This window comes from Bidens hawaiensis, unplaced genomic scaffold (genome assembly GCF_021521415.1).
Source record: "Bidens hawaiensis isolate Kalapana, Puna unplaced genomic scaffold, B.hawaiensis_p1.1 tig00007270_1, whole genome shotgun sequence".
Classification (NCBI taxonomy): Eukaryota; Viridiplantae; Streptophyta; class Magnoliopsida; order Asterales; family Asteraceae; genus Bidens; species Bidens hawaiensis.
Genome location: NW_027491503.1, coordinates 885,514 through 901,888, shown reverse-complemented (window position 1 = coordinate 901,888; position 16,375 = coordinate 885,514). Strand labels below are relative to the sequence as shown.

At 35.4% G+C, this 16,375-nt stretch overlaps 1 pseudogene; it reads right to left on the bottom strand.

Annotated features, from left to right (window-relative positions):
• Positions 1-659: 659 nt before the first annotated feature.
• Positions 660-16,375, bottom strand: part of LOC143634881 (uncharacterized) — a 42,650-nt pseudogene continuing 26,934 nt past the window's right edge.

The following is a 16,375-nucleotide window of genomic DNA, read 5'->3' as shown; positions in this document are numbered from 1 at the left end:
CACTATCATTGTTTAAGTTTAAATCACAAAAAATGTGGTTGGATTAAGGGGTGTTATAGTTACAGTCAAAGAAACTACAAAAAAGACCAAATACTTGAAGATAAATTGTTATAGTTAAAATTTTCTTTTTTTTTTTCTTATAAAACTTTGGTCTATGCATTATTCATCAGCAAATAGGGTAGTATTGTTGGGTTCAAAACTGATTCTTGCTTCTTCCTTTAAGGCTAGATCTTGATTCTCACTTGATTCTTGCAGAAAGAAATCTGATAGAATTTCCTTCTTGATACTTAGATATTTGAGAGAGTTTGAGAGAAGCTTGTATAAGGGTTAAAGGCTGGTATTTATACTAATGATCCACATTCAAGCTCATAATTAAGCCCATGACCACCCTAGCCCTAACTATATTATTCAAACCAAGAATATTATAAACAATCTTTTATTTTTAGAACGACTCACAAGTTAACGGGTATTACATGACGACTAACATATTTTTGTTATGTAGAACATAATGAATTTGATTTTACCCTTTTATCATATGACCTACCCGGACCGAAATCATGCATTATAAAATTTCTATCAACCTTGAAAATTATTCTTGGAATCGCCACTAGTCCGATCATGGGTTGTTGGCTGGCTACACAACCTTATACTTGTTGTGCTTAAAGATTGACATCTTCCCATAATGAAACCAACATGCCATCTTCTTCATCACACATATCAAACTTTGTAATGTCAACATTTACATCCCATTCAGCGTCATCATAACCGAACCCCATTGTTTTTAAACAACTTAAGTTCGGGTTTTCATCTTCTCTCTCTTCATCATTCCTCTCATCTTCTCTTTCATCAATATTCCTCTCATTTTTCATAAGATTTTCAACTTCAGTTTTTGACAACCATATTTCTATTTGATCTTGATCATGGATGATCAAAATTGCATTTGAACCAGTAGCTTCACTTTCCCAATAATAATCGATGTTGGACAATTCATCGCCTTGAAACCTAATTAACGGATTCGACTCCAACTCATTACTAATAACATTATCATGAACTTGATTTTCTTTAGTATAATTTGCAACAAAATTTGAACAATCCTTCACATTCTTGTCATAACAAATTTCGATTGTTTTTGAAGAATTTAGGCTCAAGTTTTCATCTTCTCTATCATCAACAGTCCTCTCATTTTTCTTATGATTTTCAACATTAAATTCTGTCAACCATTGTTCTATCTGGTCTTCATCATAGAAGCTTGATGCTCCAACTGAATTCATAGTTTCACCTATTAAAAAATAATCAATGTTAAATTGTTCAATATCTTGAAACTCAACCCAATTTGTCTTCAACTCATCACTATTAACATTATCATAAACTTCACTTTCTTTCATATTTTTCATCGCAAAACTCAAATGATCCTCCACATTCGTATCCCCTTGTGTGTTGATCATCGTTGTTGGTGCGCTTGATTTTTTGATGGTTGATAAAGAAGGTGACTTACTACTTTCGAAAACTCCACTCTTGTTATACTTTTTTGCGAGTTTGCGACTAACACGACCAACTCTTTTTTTCTTTTGATTAACCAAGTTGGCTATATCTATTGATGTGTTTGTCTTCTTTTTTTTCCTGAAACGATAACTCTGGCGACTTAGACGAGTGTGCCAATGATTTTTAATCTCATTATCTGTACGCCCGGGTAGATGACTAGCTATCATCGACCACCTACACAAAATATTCAAGGAACCCTTTAGTAACTTAAAATAATTTACGTACTTTAATTGGTACGTTACAATATTTAACATAAACTTGCAAATTCAAAAGAAATATGATATTGAACCTTGTGAATAAAAAAATAATATTTGAAAATAGTTATAACAGAACTGAACTTGATTAATGAAGAGATGCAAATCTAAAACTGATTCCGAGTAGCAAAACCGATGATGAAATATGAATTGGAACGGAATTGAAATTGATAGTTGATTAACAATCGGAAATGAAAAACTAGGTTTAGAATGAATCAAGATGGATAAATATTGAATATTACGAATTTAGATTTTCAAAGAATCAACTTGGACTTTGGAATCACCTATTTTGAATTTGATTAAGTTTTGTAACTATAACTGGAGTAATTATATGTGGTAGATTACTTGTTTGATGATTTTTTAATGAATTTTTTTTAACCAGGCCAAACTTTGAAGCCATTTGATGAATAAAATAACAAGCCAAACTATGAAACCAACGTCAGCCCGGTTATGAAAACATGGTCTGGGTAGAGTATGGCAACGAGACTCTCTAAATCGAAGATTGCAAAAAAGAAAGTTTCCGTTCTAAAAAGAAAAGTTAATAAACAAACTGTTAGGCCCATTTTGTACTAAGTCTTTCGTATTTGTATTCAATGTGTCATTTATGTAATTTTAGCTAGTTAGACTTTGTTTATATGTATGTTTGGGCGCAAGGCCATGTATTTTGGAGCCCATTGGGCAGTGAATAATGTATAGTTAGTGTATGAGTATACACACTATATATAGTATGTGTTACTCATACAAATTTTGTCAAATATTATCTTATTCTAACTCTCAAAACTCTCTCTTCCCTCTCATACCCTCACAGAAATAATAACCAAACAAGATCTGAGATCTCGGTCCTCACTAGTTATTTCCGCTAGCTAGTGTAGAGGTTGATCCAAGTAGACTAGTTGTTGTATTGTTAGATCCGGTCAAGGGACCTACAATTGGTATTAGAGATTTCGGGCTCTACTAGTTGTAGATCTTGGGTCACAACCTTGGATTTTGGTCTTGTTTGAGTTGAAGACGGATTTTCAAGAAGTTTTGTGGGTTACGGGTGCCTTAAGTGAAGAAAAAGTGTTCATAAGTCCATAATTTTGTGTGTTTATGCTTTGGTTTAAAAGTTTGTATGTTGTTTGTTGAAGATTCAAGAGTTAAATCTTCAAAGATTCAAAATTTGATGCTTAAAAGTGTTAAAATATGGATGTTTGTTAGATCTATAAAGTGTCAAAAGTGATTGAGGTGACACCCTGAAAAAGGAAATCTTGGAAAACGTGGCAAAAAGTTCCTTTTGTACTTTCCACAACTACAGTTTCTAACTGATTCGAACCAGCCTGTATTCATATCGAATCTCCTATTCGAATCGAGTTCAAGTTGCAATCTAATCGAATTCAAGATTAATCGAATCAAATCAAGTCTGCTTAATCTAATCGAATCTCAAAGTGTTCTATTCGAATCTCAATTGTAATCGAATCGAGTCCATATTACATTTTAATCAAATCATAACCTAATCGAATCGCCATTCGATTAGATTAGACCATTTGATTAGATTATAATCTAATTCGATTATATTCATCCATTCGATTAGATTGTCAAGCCATTCGATTACTTCATACTTAATCATTTTCTCATAAGGTAATCTCCATTCGATTACCTTGTATTCAAATACATTGAATTCGATTAAATTACTCTATACTTGTGTTTTTCAAGCAGAATTTGTTGTGTTTGTGTTTGATCTTTAAGTTTTTTAAGCAATGGTTGGTACAAGTGAGGAAGTTAGAAATGAAGCTGTGAAAAATTACATGATCTTTGAGAACAAGGCCGGAACTACAACTAAGCCTCCAAAGCTACTAAATTGGGACAATGAATTTGAAGAATTCAAATGGTTGTTTAAGAATTACATGAGAATTCTTGATTACAATCTTCTTAGACCCATTGAGCAAGGTCCATACAATCCCATGACTACTACTCCTAATGGTCAAGTTCCTAAGCCTGTAACCGCCTATGATGACAATGATAGGAAGAATTTTAGTGATGATCAAAACGCTTTTGGTGTTCTTAGCGTTTGCCTCTCACGTGAAATTGCTCAAACCTTGAGAGATTATACTACTGCCAAGGGTCACTGGGATGCTTTGATTAGCAAGTTTGAAGGAAATACTGAGATGAAAAACAATAAGAAGGGAATGTTGAAGGGTGAATTCAACATGTTCAATCATAACAAGGAGAATCTATTGCGAATCTCATTCATAGATTTGAAACATTGATTACTAAGATCAAGAGTGTTGAAGTTGACTATGGCCAAGTTGAAATCAATGACAAGTTGCTTAACTCCCTTCCATATGCCTGGAACAGTAGTGTTATCACAATCAAGAGAACTACTAACCTCCAAATTACCTCCCTTTCTGACTTGACTTTCATTATCAAGTCATTTGAAATGGATGACAAACTAAGGATGGGTAATCATATTAGTTCTCTCACTCAAGCAAGAATAGCTACTGAATCAGGTCTAAGCACAACATTTCTGAGTCCAGCACACCCTGCTGTTCACACTGCTAATTCTGCCTTTAAGACCACTGCTGCACCTCAAGCACCATCAAGCTCAAGTTCATTTCAAGATGCCATTGACAAATCCGTTTCACAAGCCTTAAAGGCTCATAGGATCAAGAAACCAACTAGCAATCAAGCTCACTATGTACCTTAAACCATCTCAGTTGATGACTCGAATGTGGCACTGTTTCATGCCTTTATGTCAAGCCATGAGGAGTTATTACAAGGAAAGTTGTTTCCTCCTTCCTTTGAGCAAGGAGATCTTCCTGAGATCAACAAGAAGGATCTCAAGATAATGGACATCAAGTACCAGATGCCCATGGATGTTCACCGAGCTTCAAATTTCATGAAAAGTATGGAAAGAACAGTTTTAAAGATTCTGACGGCAATAACATTGGGTTTGAGAAGGACAAGCTGCGTTGCTACAACTGCAATGAATCAGGTCACGTTTCTAGGGAATGCACCAATCCACCAATGGCTGTTAACGACATCAAGATCACCGAGATGTCTATCAATGAAAGTGCTAAGAGACATGACAAGAGGACCGTTCCAAGTAACTCCTAGAAGTCAAGAATCCCAATAATTGGTCAATGAAGCTCATCCAAAGGAAACTTCGAGTTGAGCTCAAAGGCCATAATTACAAGAACAGCTGAAGCAACTCAACCAGATTGGGAGGATGGCCAATTTGAATAGCTGAAGAATCCTCTGACCTTTGATGGAATGTCCTTTAGTGATCAAGCAAGCACCTCATCAAGCCCTGCTGCTAGAGCACCTGCACCTACCTCACTCATTCCCAAGGTACAAAAACTTTGCTCACATGCTTGTATTGATAAATTTATGCACTATAGAACTCATAATGCTGCCATTATAGATGAAAATCATAGCCTTAGATGCCAGAACGATGATCAAAGGAAAAAAGAAAAGATTTATGCCACTAGGATTAAAACTCATAATAATGATATGGCTAAAATGAATGAAAAACTTTTCCAAGCTGAAAAACTAGCTAAACACCACGAAAGACGTGTTGTTGAGTTAAATGCTAAAATTGACAAATTAGAGCTAGAAAGGAAATTAGCCGTTGACAAATTTGAGGCAGCTTCTGATAAGCTTAATGGAATAATTGGGGCACAAATTGTGGTGAAAATAAAGATTGGAATAGGCTATGACCATACTGCTGTTCCACCTCCTTTTTAATGATAACTATATTAGTCTTCCTCACTTTAGTTTCAATACCCCACCTGAGGATGAAATGTTCTATGGTATTGGTCACGTGCCAAAACCAAAGACATTTGTTCTTGTTGTTCCAAAGACTGTTGATCCAATTCTTCCATCAATTAGTTTGAATGGTAGTTCATATTCTTCGACAGGCCGTGTAGAATAAAGTGATTGTGTGGAAACGAACAAGGGTTTTGGAGGCAAAAGGATTTTAAATTCACTTTTTGATTCATATGTGAATCTAAAATCATCAATTGATAACCCTGTCTGTAATAATAATACTTTGAAAATGTTTTGAACAATCATGTATCTTGTAAGAGTGTTAATGTTGGCACTTCTTTTAATGATGAATGAAAATGATGTTTCCACTTCTAATAGTGATTGTGAAACTGTTTTTGATGAGATTATTTATAATAGAAATGTGCAAGAAGAGGTGTCTGTTTAGACAAACGAACCTAGTTGTTCATCAAGAAATTGTAAAGTAGAGTGAGATATAGTTAAATAAAATTGTTTTGAAAATGAATAACTAAGTGCCTCAAGTAAATATGTACCACCACATAAAAAAATTATCAATCAACAAGTCAACTTTATCATCCTCAACTATTTAATCAATTTGATAATAGCTACAACGGGAGTCATAAAAAATATTATATCAATTCATTCTACTCAAATATTTTTGATGATCGGGGTTATAAATCAGATTACTTGTTTTTTCGGTTCCAAGCATCACCATATTCTCCACAACACATGTATCATAGTTCTGATGAGTTCTATAGGGATAACAGAAAAAGGCTTTGTTATGTATGTGGTAACCCATCTCACCTTGCTAGACATTGCAAGAACTGGCATAGAAAGCAATATGAAATGAACAGTCAGTTTAATAAATTTCGTTCCAGAGCTACACCAGGCTCAAGAACAAGAAATGATAGATATGATAGCTCTGCCAGTGAAATGGATGTGAGATCCAGAATTAAGAAAACAGTAAACCGCCTTTCTGATAACCAAAAAGGAGAGAGAAAAAAAGGAATTCTAAGACTGAAAAGTCAAGGAATTCACCAAAAAGAAATCAGAAAAGGAATCCAAGGATTGGAAAATCTAAGGATTTTGTTTTAAAACCAAGAAGAAGAAAATATAGAAAATCTTTCAAAACCAGGAAATCTATACGTGCATGGATTCCTAAGGACTGTTCTTCTGATTCTGACACGTCAAAAAACTTCATAATTGATGACACGGCAATAAAAGATGGTAACTCAGTGTTATACCTTCCCGAGACTACTAAGTCTCAGGAGCCCAGGTCTAATTAATTGTTAATGTGTGTAGGGTTAGTAAAGAAGGTCTGTCAACAGTTTATGGTACCTAGACAGTGGCTGCACCCGACACATGACGGGAGATGAGTCCTTGATGTTCGACGTTAAATAGTTTAATGGTGGACACTTTTCCTTCGCTGGAGATGTGGGAGGTAACATCACAAAATATGGAAGAGTGTCAAATGGGATCCTGACGTTTGATGACGTCAATTTGGTGGAACAACTAAAACACAATCTGCTAAGTGTCTCACAAATCAGTAATGACAATACTCCACTTTATTCACTGAGAATGAATGCTTGATTCTCAAACCAGGTTTCAAAGTCCCAGACAAATGGATATTAATGCGTACTTCGAGGCACAATGATGCATATATATTGGATATGAATAGCTCTTACTCACGTAGGACCGCTTCATGTTTAATATCTAAGGCCTCGGAATGACTCATCTCTATGGCATTAAAGTCTTAGCCATGTAAATTTCAAAAACTTAACAAATTAGTCAAATGTGAGCATGTGAGGGGATTGCCTATTAAATCTTTCTCTTGCATTGAAAAATTTCTTTCATGCTCTAAATGCAAGCAACACAAGCTCCCTCACAGGCCCAAGATGATTAACTCCATAGATACCATTCTTCAGCTGTTACACATGGATTTATTTGGTCATATCCATCCATTGGCAATCGGCCGAAAAGCCCATTGTCTTTTGATTACTGATGATTTCTTTCATTTCAGCTGGACATTCCTTTTAGGGCACAAGGATGAAACCGCTCAGTTTTTTATCAAGTTCATTACACTCATGGAGAGGCAGACAGACATGAAGGTGAAGTGTATAAGAAGAAACCACTGAATGGAGTTTTGCAATCGAACTATAAATGACTTATGCAGTTCATATTGAATAGAACGCCACTTCAGTGCACCTTACACTCCACAACAAAATGGTGCAGCTGAACATCGAAATCAAACATTTATTGAAGCTACAAGAACAATGTTGTCAGATTCCAAGCTTCCTTTGTTATTATGGGGTGAAGCAATCACTGCTGCTTGTTTCATTCAGAACCGTGTGATCATGAATAAGCGCTTGAAGAAGACTCCATATGAAGTCTACTACAAGATAAAGCCGCAAGTCAACTACTTTAAGACATTTGGATGTCCCTGCACCCTGCTCCATACTGGTTCTCAGCCTGTTCCAAAATTCGCTGAAAAGGCAGATGAGTGTTCTTTTTTTGGTATGCTGCTAACAAAACCGCTTATCTTTTCTGTAATAAGAAGACCAAGCTGATCGTGGAATCATTTAATGTTGAATGGCAAAAGCTTAATGTTACTGATCCACGCACGGGACCAGATTGGTTGTTTGACTATGATTACCTGTTCAAACGGTTTCGTGGCATGTATACTCCACCACCTGCAACCACTCAAGTTCCATCTTCTTTACCCAAGCCTCTATTGATTCAATCCATTATCAATAGTTTGTTTGAAGTGAGTCTACCTGCTGAGCCTTCCAACAGAATAGTACCACATGTTGCACCACCAGCTGAACCCCTGCCAGAGATTAATCAAGTCGTTAACAATCCTGCTCCTCAATCTGCTGATTCAACTGATATGGTTGAAGTTGAAGATGTATGTAACACCGATTCATATGACTCCTTTCAGTCAGCTCACAATGTGGAACAACACCAGACTGAACCCGTGGTAGACATTCAAGCAGCTCCAAGCATGGTAGAATTTATTGCCACACATCCCTCTCAAGAAGAAACAGTTCAAGTTGCTCCTACCACCGAAGATCATGTCACTGGTTAATTTGACAATACTACATCAACTCCCATCAATGTAACTGTTATTCCATATGGTGAACATCTCTGGGAAGAACAAATTGCGCAAGAACATAGAGTTGACCAACCTGACTCTATTCAATCAGTTACTGATGTTCTTGACAATGCTCCTCGCATTTTTCAACCCATAGAGTATCAGACTGACAATCTTCAAGCAGATCCTGTCACCATTGTTGATGATACTCCTCAGTTACCCATCCATCAAAGTCATCCCACAGAGAACATCATCGGTTCTCCATCTGCTGGCATCCAAACAAGAAGCAAATCCGGTACTATTAACAAATGTCCTTTTGCGTGTTTTATTTCGCAAGTCGAACCGAAGGACTACAGAGTGGCCCTGAAGGAAAACACATGGGTTGAAGCTATGCAAGATGAGCTGTTACAGTTCAAGAAGCTTCATGTTTGGAGGTTGGTCAAGATGCTAGGGAACAAGAGACCTATTGGGACGAATGGTTTTTCAGGAACAGGAAAGATGATAAGGGGTGATTATTAGAAACAAAGCAAGATTGGTTGTGCAAGGTATCTCTCAACGTGAAGGTCTTGATTATGATGCAACTTATGAACCTGTGACTAGGCTCGAGGCAATCCGTCTCTTTCTGGCCTATGCATCGTACATGAATTTCAAAGTGTATCAAATGGATGTAAAGACTGCTTTCTTGTATGGAAAGGTGAAGGAATAAATCTATGTGAATCAACCACCAGGTTTTGAGGTTCCTGATCGTCTAAATTACATTTACCATCTTGATAAAGCTCTTTATGGCCTTCACCAGGCACCTCGCGCTTGGAATACTACCATAGCAGAACACTTGTTAAAGAATGGCTATAGAAGAGGAGTTATCGATCAAACGCTCTTTATCAAGAATGTAAAGGGTGATCAGATACTGGTCCAAGTGTATGTTGATGATATTATCTTTGAATCTACATCTGATAAACTGTGTAGAGAGTTTGTCGAGGTCATGCAAAGTCGGTTTAAGATGAGCTCATTGGGGGAGACGACTTTCTTTCTGGGTTTTCAAGTTGAACAAAAGGCAGAAGGGATTTTATATTATCAAGAAAAATACGTTCGTGACATCGTCCAAAAATTTGGTTTTAAGGATTCAACTCCCTTCCTTACTTCGATTGCTACCAGACCTGTGCTTGCTCCAGATTCATCAGGAACTCCAGTTGATCAACATCTTTATAGATCCATGATCGGCTCCCTGATGTATCTCACTGCCAGTAGGTCGGACATCATGTTCCCTGTCTGTCAGTGTGCTAGATATCATTGTAATCCAAAAGAATCCCACCTAATTGTTGTAAAGCGTATTTTTTTGATATCTAAAGGGAAAACCTTGATTAGGTCTTTGGTATCCCAAAGACTCCCCTACGGTATTGCATGCTTACATCGACATTGATTATGAGGGATGTAATCTTGATCGAAAGTCAACATCGGGTGGATGTCAGTTCCTGGGTGATAGGTTGATCTCCAGGCAATGCAAGAAACTAGTCACCGTGTCCACCTCCACTGCTGAAGCAGAATACATTGCCGCTTATGCTTGCTGTTCACAAGTGATATGGATCCAGCATTAGCTGCTGGATTACGGTTTGAATTTCTTTAACACCCCCATTAAGTATGATAAAGAGGCAGCAACTTGTATTGTTAAAAACCCGGTCCGACACTCAAAGATTAAACAAATCGACATCCGAATGAATTTCATTCGTGATTGTTATGACCGGAAACTTGTTACCATTGAAAGGGTTCACACCGATTGCAACTTTGCAGACCTGTTTACAAAAGCCTTTGTTCATGTCCGATTTTTATACATGGTTGAGTCATTGTGCATTATCTCATTTAATCAAAATTAAGTTTTTTTATTATTTTATTTTAATTCTTAATTTTGTTTTTATTTTTATTTTTCCAAAATTTCTATTTACTTTTTTTTTACTTTATTTTATATTATTTTATTTTATTTTACTTTACTCTATTTTATTTTACTTTATTTTATTTTATTTTTATCTTATGTTACTTTATTTTATTTTAGTTTACTTATTTTATTTTACTTTATCTTATTTTGGTTTATTTTATTTTATTTTATTCTATTTTATCTTATTTACAATAGATTAATTTTTATCTTTTTTATATAAAATTGTAAATATTTTAAAATATGTCACAATTTTAAAGGAAATTGAGTTAATTTAACTCACCAAAAAGATTTTCATTTTAATCAAGAAAAACAAAATTGAGTCATTTGATTTACCAAAAATATTTTGTTATTTTATAATTTCGTTAAGAAAATTAGAAAAAGTTTCAAAAATATATTCTCTCGTTTAGAGGGAGCTCCTGCTTAGAGGGAGTCGGATAATATAAAATTATAAAAAGTTTGAGAAATTGATTTGACATTTGGAAATTGATAAGAAATTGTCTTTAATGATCCTATCAAATGAAAAGAGTAGATCAAAAGCCAACAAGATCATTGTTTTATGTGTAGATAGGCTTGACAAATGAGTAAGTGTCACAGTGATATAAACTAAAATACATGCCTATGCTAGTGGTTAAACTCTCATGAAGCGGTTGCCGACTCCAAAATAAGTCATATCAATGAAGGCAAAAATGTTAATAGTCAGTCATACACGAGCCCGTTAGTGATTGGTCACCTTAAAAATTAATCTTGCTTTAGATTAAAATATTGAAAATCAAAATTATTAAAGCAGAAAAACTGCAAAATGCTCAAAAATATTTAAAATCAACAACAAAATTTTTTGATAAAATATCAAACAAAAATGGGTATATTAGAACCACGTAACGTGGGGGCAAATAAGTAAGTCCTAAACACTGTATATGAAGGTTTGTAAGTCTGTATGCTAGTAAGTCCATTTTTCAACCTTTGAGAATTATTTGAAAGAAAGTTTTCAAAATTATTTATATAAGCTCAAAAATGTTTTGATCAATCATTAGGGGTCAGAGTCAATTCAGGGTGATACTGATAAACACAAACTATACCCGAGATATGATGGAGTTTGTAACATGTCGAGTTAAATTAGACCGCATAAGTACAATGCCTAATTAATACCTTAACGTATCACATTGACATCAAAATACTTGTTAAGTTTAATATTGACAAAATATATCTACAATCGACTTTGGGTTCTTGGCATAATAATATCCAAATAGAAGTGTGATCTAGGACATTATAGACAATACGATTACATGTCGAGATCTTTCTCACCAAACATACGTATCTCTTATTATGTAAATTAATTAACTTTAAAATCAATGTAATTAATATAATATTAATTTCATCTTTACTTCAAATTCATTTTAATTTTTCTTTTTAAGTTTTTTTTTTCTTCTGTTTTGTTTACATCTTAAAACCAGTTTAGTATGTATTAACTTTTAATTATATTTTTAATTTTAGTTTATATTTATTTTTAATTTTATTTTTATTTTTAAATTTTACTTTATGTTTACTTGTTTTTAGTCTTTATTTTAAATGTTTTTTTTCGGGTTAATGTTTTTACAACAAGGTCTTCATTGCAAAGTTTGTTAAGTGTTGACCCGGTAAAAAATATATAGTGTATATATTTAAAGTGTTTGGATTCGGAGGGTAAACATTTTGCGGGTTTAAATTTGTAAATATTTTCAAAGTTCGGGGGTTGAGAGTGTAAAATTGTTTATAAATCGAGATGTTTTGACCCTATCGCAAGATAGGCTGACCCTATAAGTAAGTCAATTTAAAATATCTTTCATTTCATAATCTCAAACCTTATCCACATTTTTTTCTCTCTCTTACTTTTTCTCTCAATCCACCGTCTCCCACCGACTTCATGAATCCGCCTCTTGTGGTATAATATTTTTCATGTTTTCATCTTAAATCGTGTTTTTAGGATCAAGAACGGTTTCTGATGGAACTGTTCATGACCAATTAGGTCTTTTTATTTTTTCTTTGTCAAGATTGTTATTATATTCTTGTTCACGATACCTTTAGGACCTTGTGTGTTGATTTAATTAAGTTTTTATAAAGTTTTGTACAGTTTTGAGTTTTTAGGGTTTATCGGTTCTATTTGGGGTTAATAAACCCAGAAAAAGGGTTTGAATATGACTTTTGGATACCCAGAAGTTCATAGGGTGTTCATGAACCCAGAAAATGTTAAGGTTTTGATAAATGGACGATTTAGATATTTGAACTGTGTAATCGAATTGGGATTCGATTAGATGTCGTTGGTGAAAACTGGTTAAAGGACATGTAATTGAATTTGGATTCGATTAGAAAGATTGAAGAAAATATATGTCAAGGACTGTGTAATCGAATTGAGATCCGATAAGAACAAAAATAAGAATGTAATCGAATGGCTATTCGATTAGAACATCAACTCTGAAATATATGTTAAGTACAATGTGATCGAATGACCATTCGATTGGACAACTACCTTATATGAAATCTGTCAAGTACCAAGTGATCGAATGACCATTCGACTAGAAAAGAAATGTCTGAAATCACTTCAAGGACAAAGTGATCGAATGTCCATTCGATTAGAAAAGAAAGTTTCAGAAAAACATATATAGGACAATGTAATCGAATCATCATTCGATTAGAAAGGTTTTGGACAAACTGTTATTATTCTAAGGATATTCTAATCGAATTGAGAGTTCTAGTCAAATCGAATTGATTGTCTAATCTAATCGAATCACCATTCGATTAGATCATTAATCGATTAGATTAAGATTCTACATTCGATTAGATCAAATGACACTTGTATTTTTTCTTTATTAAATCTAATCTAATATAATCTGTCTAATAAATTATCTAATCGAATATACATTCGATTATATTAATCTATAACTAGATTAGATCATATTCAGATTCAATTAGATTAGTTTATACTTGTCGAATTTTCAAATGTTCACATTTCTAAATTAACTATGAATTTGATTCGATTACTTGGAAATTGAAATATTTTTTATTATACATACAAACTAATATTAAATCCTCATGTCATTCGATTCGATTATCCAGCACTTAGACAGTTTTCATGATACAATTCCAAATTGTATATGAATTCTTGTAAAGCTTTATTTTTTATTTTTATTTTTATTTTTTTCTTTATCCTTAATTTATCTTATCTACTTTGTATATACTTTTTGTAACTTGAATACTAAATTAAAAACACTAATGTTTCTTCTGTGTATTATAGGGTCATAACATCCCTTGTCCCTTGGAAATCCACAAGAAAAGGAAGTACAAAGTCTTTATATCAATGATCAAGGGTCTACGGGGTTGTCTACCATCTTATGCAATTACTGCTGATCCTGAGACTCATAGCTCGGGGGTTGAAAAATGTTGGACCAAGGCAAAGACTGTGAAGAATGGTCTTGAGATCACCTCAAAGATAGATGGACAGGATGTGGTAGTGAATGAAGAAGTCATACGTAAAACCTTGAAGATAAAAGATGATGTTGTTGACCCATTTACCACGTTCTCTAAGGAAGATATTGTGGGGTATTTGGAGGAGATTGGGTACGATGTAAAGTGGAGTACTTGTGAGAAGAAGAATCTTCCCGTCTATTGGAAGCTTCTTTTTCACATAGTTGCCAACTACTTGTCATCACAGAAGCGTGGCTTTGACAAGCTAAATGTTGATTGGGTCGGGGTAATGTTGTGCTTGACACACAATAGGAAGTAAACTATTCAAGGTTGTTCTTCAAGTACATGCAAATGAATGTGCTTTCTAAGAACATACGCATGATGTATCCGAGATTCTTTCAATTAATCTTGGATTATCTGCTTCCAGACACCCCCAAGACAATATACATGGAGTTGATGATGAGGGAAACTTTGTTGAATCATCCGAGTGGTATCACGTGAAGATGGTTCGACAGACTGCATTGAAGGCTATTCTTGAGCCTACTGGGAGAAGTTTGTACAAATACAAGGGAGTTGAGCCTGGGGTAAAGCTTGGTCAGTTTCCTGAAACTAAGACTGATAGTGAAGATACAGAAACTGAGGATGAAGGAGATAATGGTGATGATGATCATGATGATGGTGATGAAGTTCATGGTGATGATGGTGGAGATGACGAGGAGGAACATGATGAGCCTGTTGATGAACCTGCTGAGGAGCATGAGGCTGAACCTGAAGCAGATATCGTGATTGAACACAGATCAAAGCACAAGCACGACAAGGGTAAGAGGAAAGCTGGAGAATCCTCAAAGAAGACTGTTGCTGCTACTACTACAGAATAGGAAGAAGAAGAGGAGCTAGAGCGTTCGTTGAAGCGCTCAAGGAAATCAAAGGATTCTAAGAAGTATCCTTCTTCCAAATTGCCTTCTATTAAGGTAAAATTTCCTTTGACTGCAGCTATGATTAGTGAGTCATTGGCCGTACAAACCGCCACACCTCAAACAACCACCCTACCTGACCCACACATAGGATCACCCACCACCCTAGCCAAAACCTTAGAAGCCCTCCAAGCCAAACAAATCAAAATTCACTAAAGCCCAAACCTCAACCTCACCAAAGACCCAAACCAAGCCCAAATCCAAATCACCCTCCCCTCCAAATCCCAATCAAAAACCAAACCTAGAATTATCCTCAAAACCAAACCAAAGCCCAAAACAAAAACACCGTCACTTAGAGACGAACCCATTACACCTCCCGAAACCTCACCAACCCAACTAGACGAACCTTTACCCTCAATATTTGAAAACATACCTTTAACCACCCAATACCAAGCCTTATCACCACCTAGGACCACATTACCTGTTACCTCACCCACATATCAATTTACTTCACCGATTATAGGAAAATCAGTTTGGACCTCTACATTCTCATCTTCCACACAATCCCAAACCACCACATCAACCTTACAAACCACAACTCAGCCTACCAGCCTACCTTTAGCCTTAACAACATCCTTCCTAACCCTTACCTAACCATGTCTATACCAACCACACCACACTCAACCATATCAACCACACCTCCCTCAACCCAAAAGAGCCCTATCATAGCTGCCACTCCCATTTCAAGTGGCATGTCAAAGAAGTCACCAGTGTTTAAAGATCTTGTCCTCGATAGGATTAAGGCACTGGAGGAAGAAATGAAAATAGAGCAAAGCATTAACTTTTGTTGATCAAGTTCATGAAAGATCAACAAGCAATTAATGAAGAGGTTACTAGACAATGTGACGCTCTGGATGATCGAGTGGCTACTTTACAAGAATAAAAGGACTTAGATAATGCCTTGATTGTGAGTTAGAAAGAGTGGACCGAGATGTTGCAGCACATAATCAACAGTCAACAAGAGTTAATTAATCAGAACTCATTGAGGAATGCTGACCAACAGGATGGATTAGAAAGACTTGAGTCAAGGATCTCTAAGTTGGAGATTGATCTTCCCTCCTCCTCTAACTTTGCAAGCAAATTTAGGAGGAAATTAGACTCCACACTTTATCGAGTATGGATTGACTTTGAGCTCTGGGCTCAAGAGGTGGGTTATTAAAGAGTGGAAACATACATGGTTTCCTATACACTGGTGAAGCTAGGAAAGATGTTGATGCAAGAGGTTCATGTGTGAAGGCAAATGTTGATGAGCCTCCACAGGTTGTTGGAACCGTTGTGAGAACTCATGGCTACTCCTGCCGTCACAACCGGGCAGGTCAGCTCCACAAGTTCCCCACTTGTTGTTCCTACCACAGGAGAACAAGTAAGTGCTTCTATCACAACT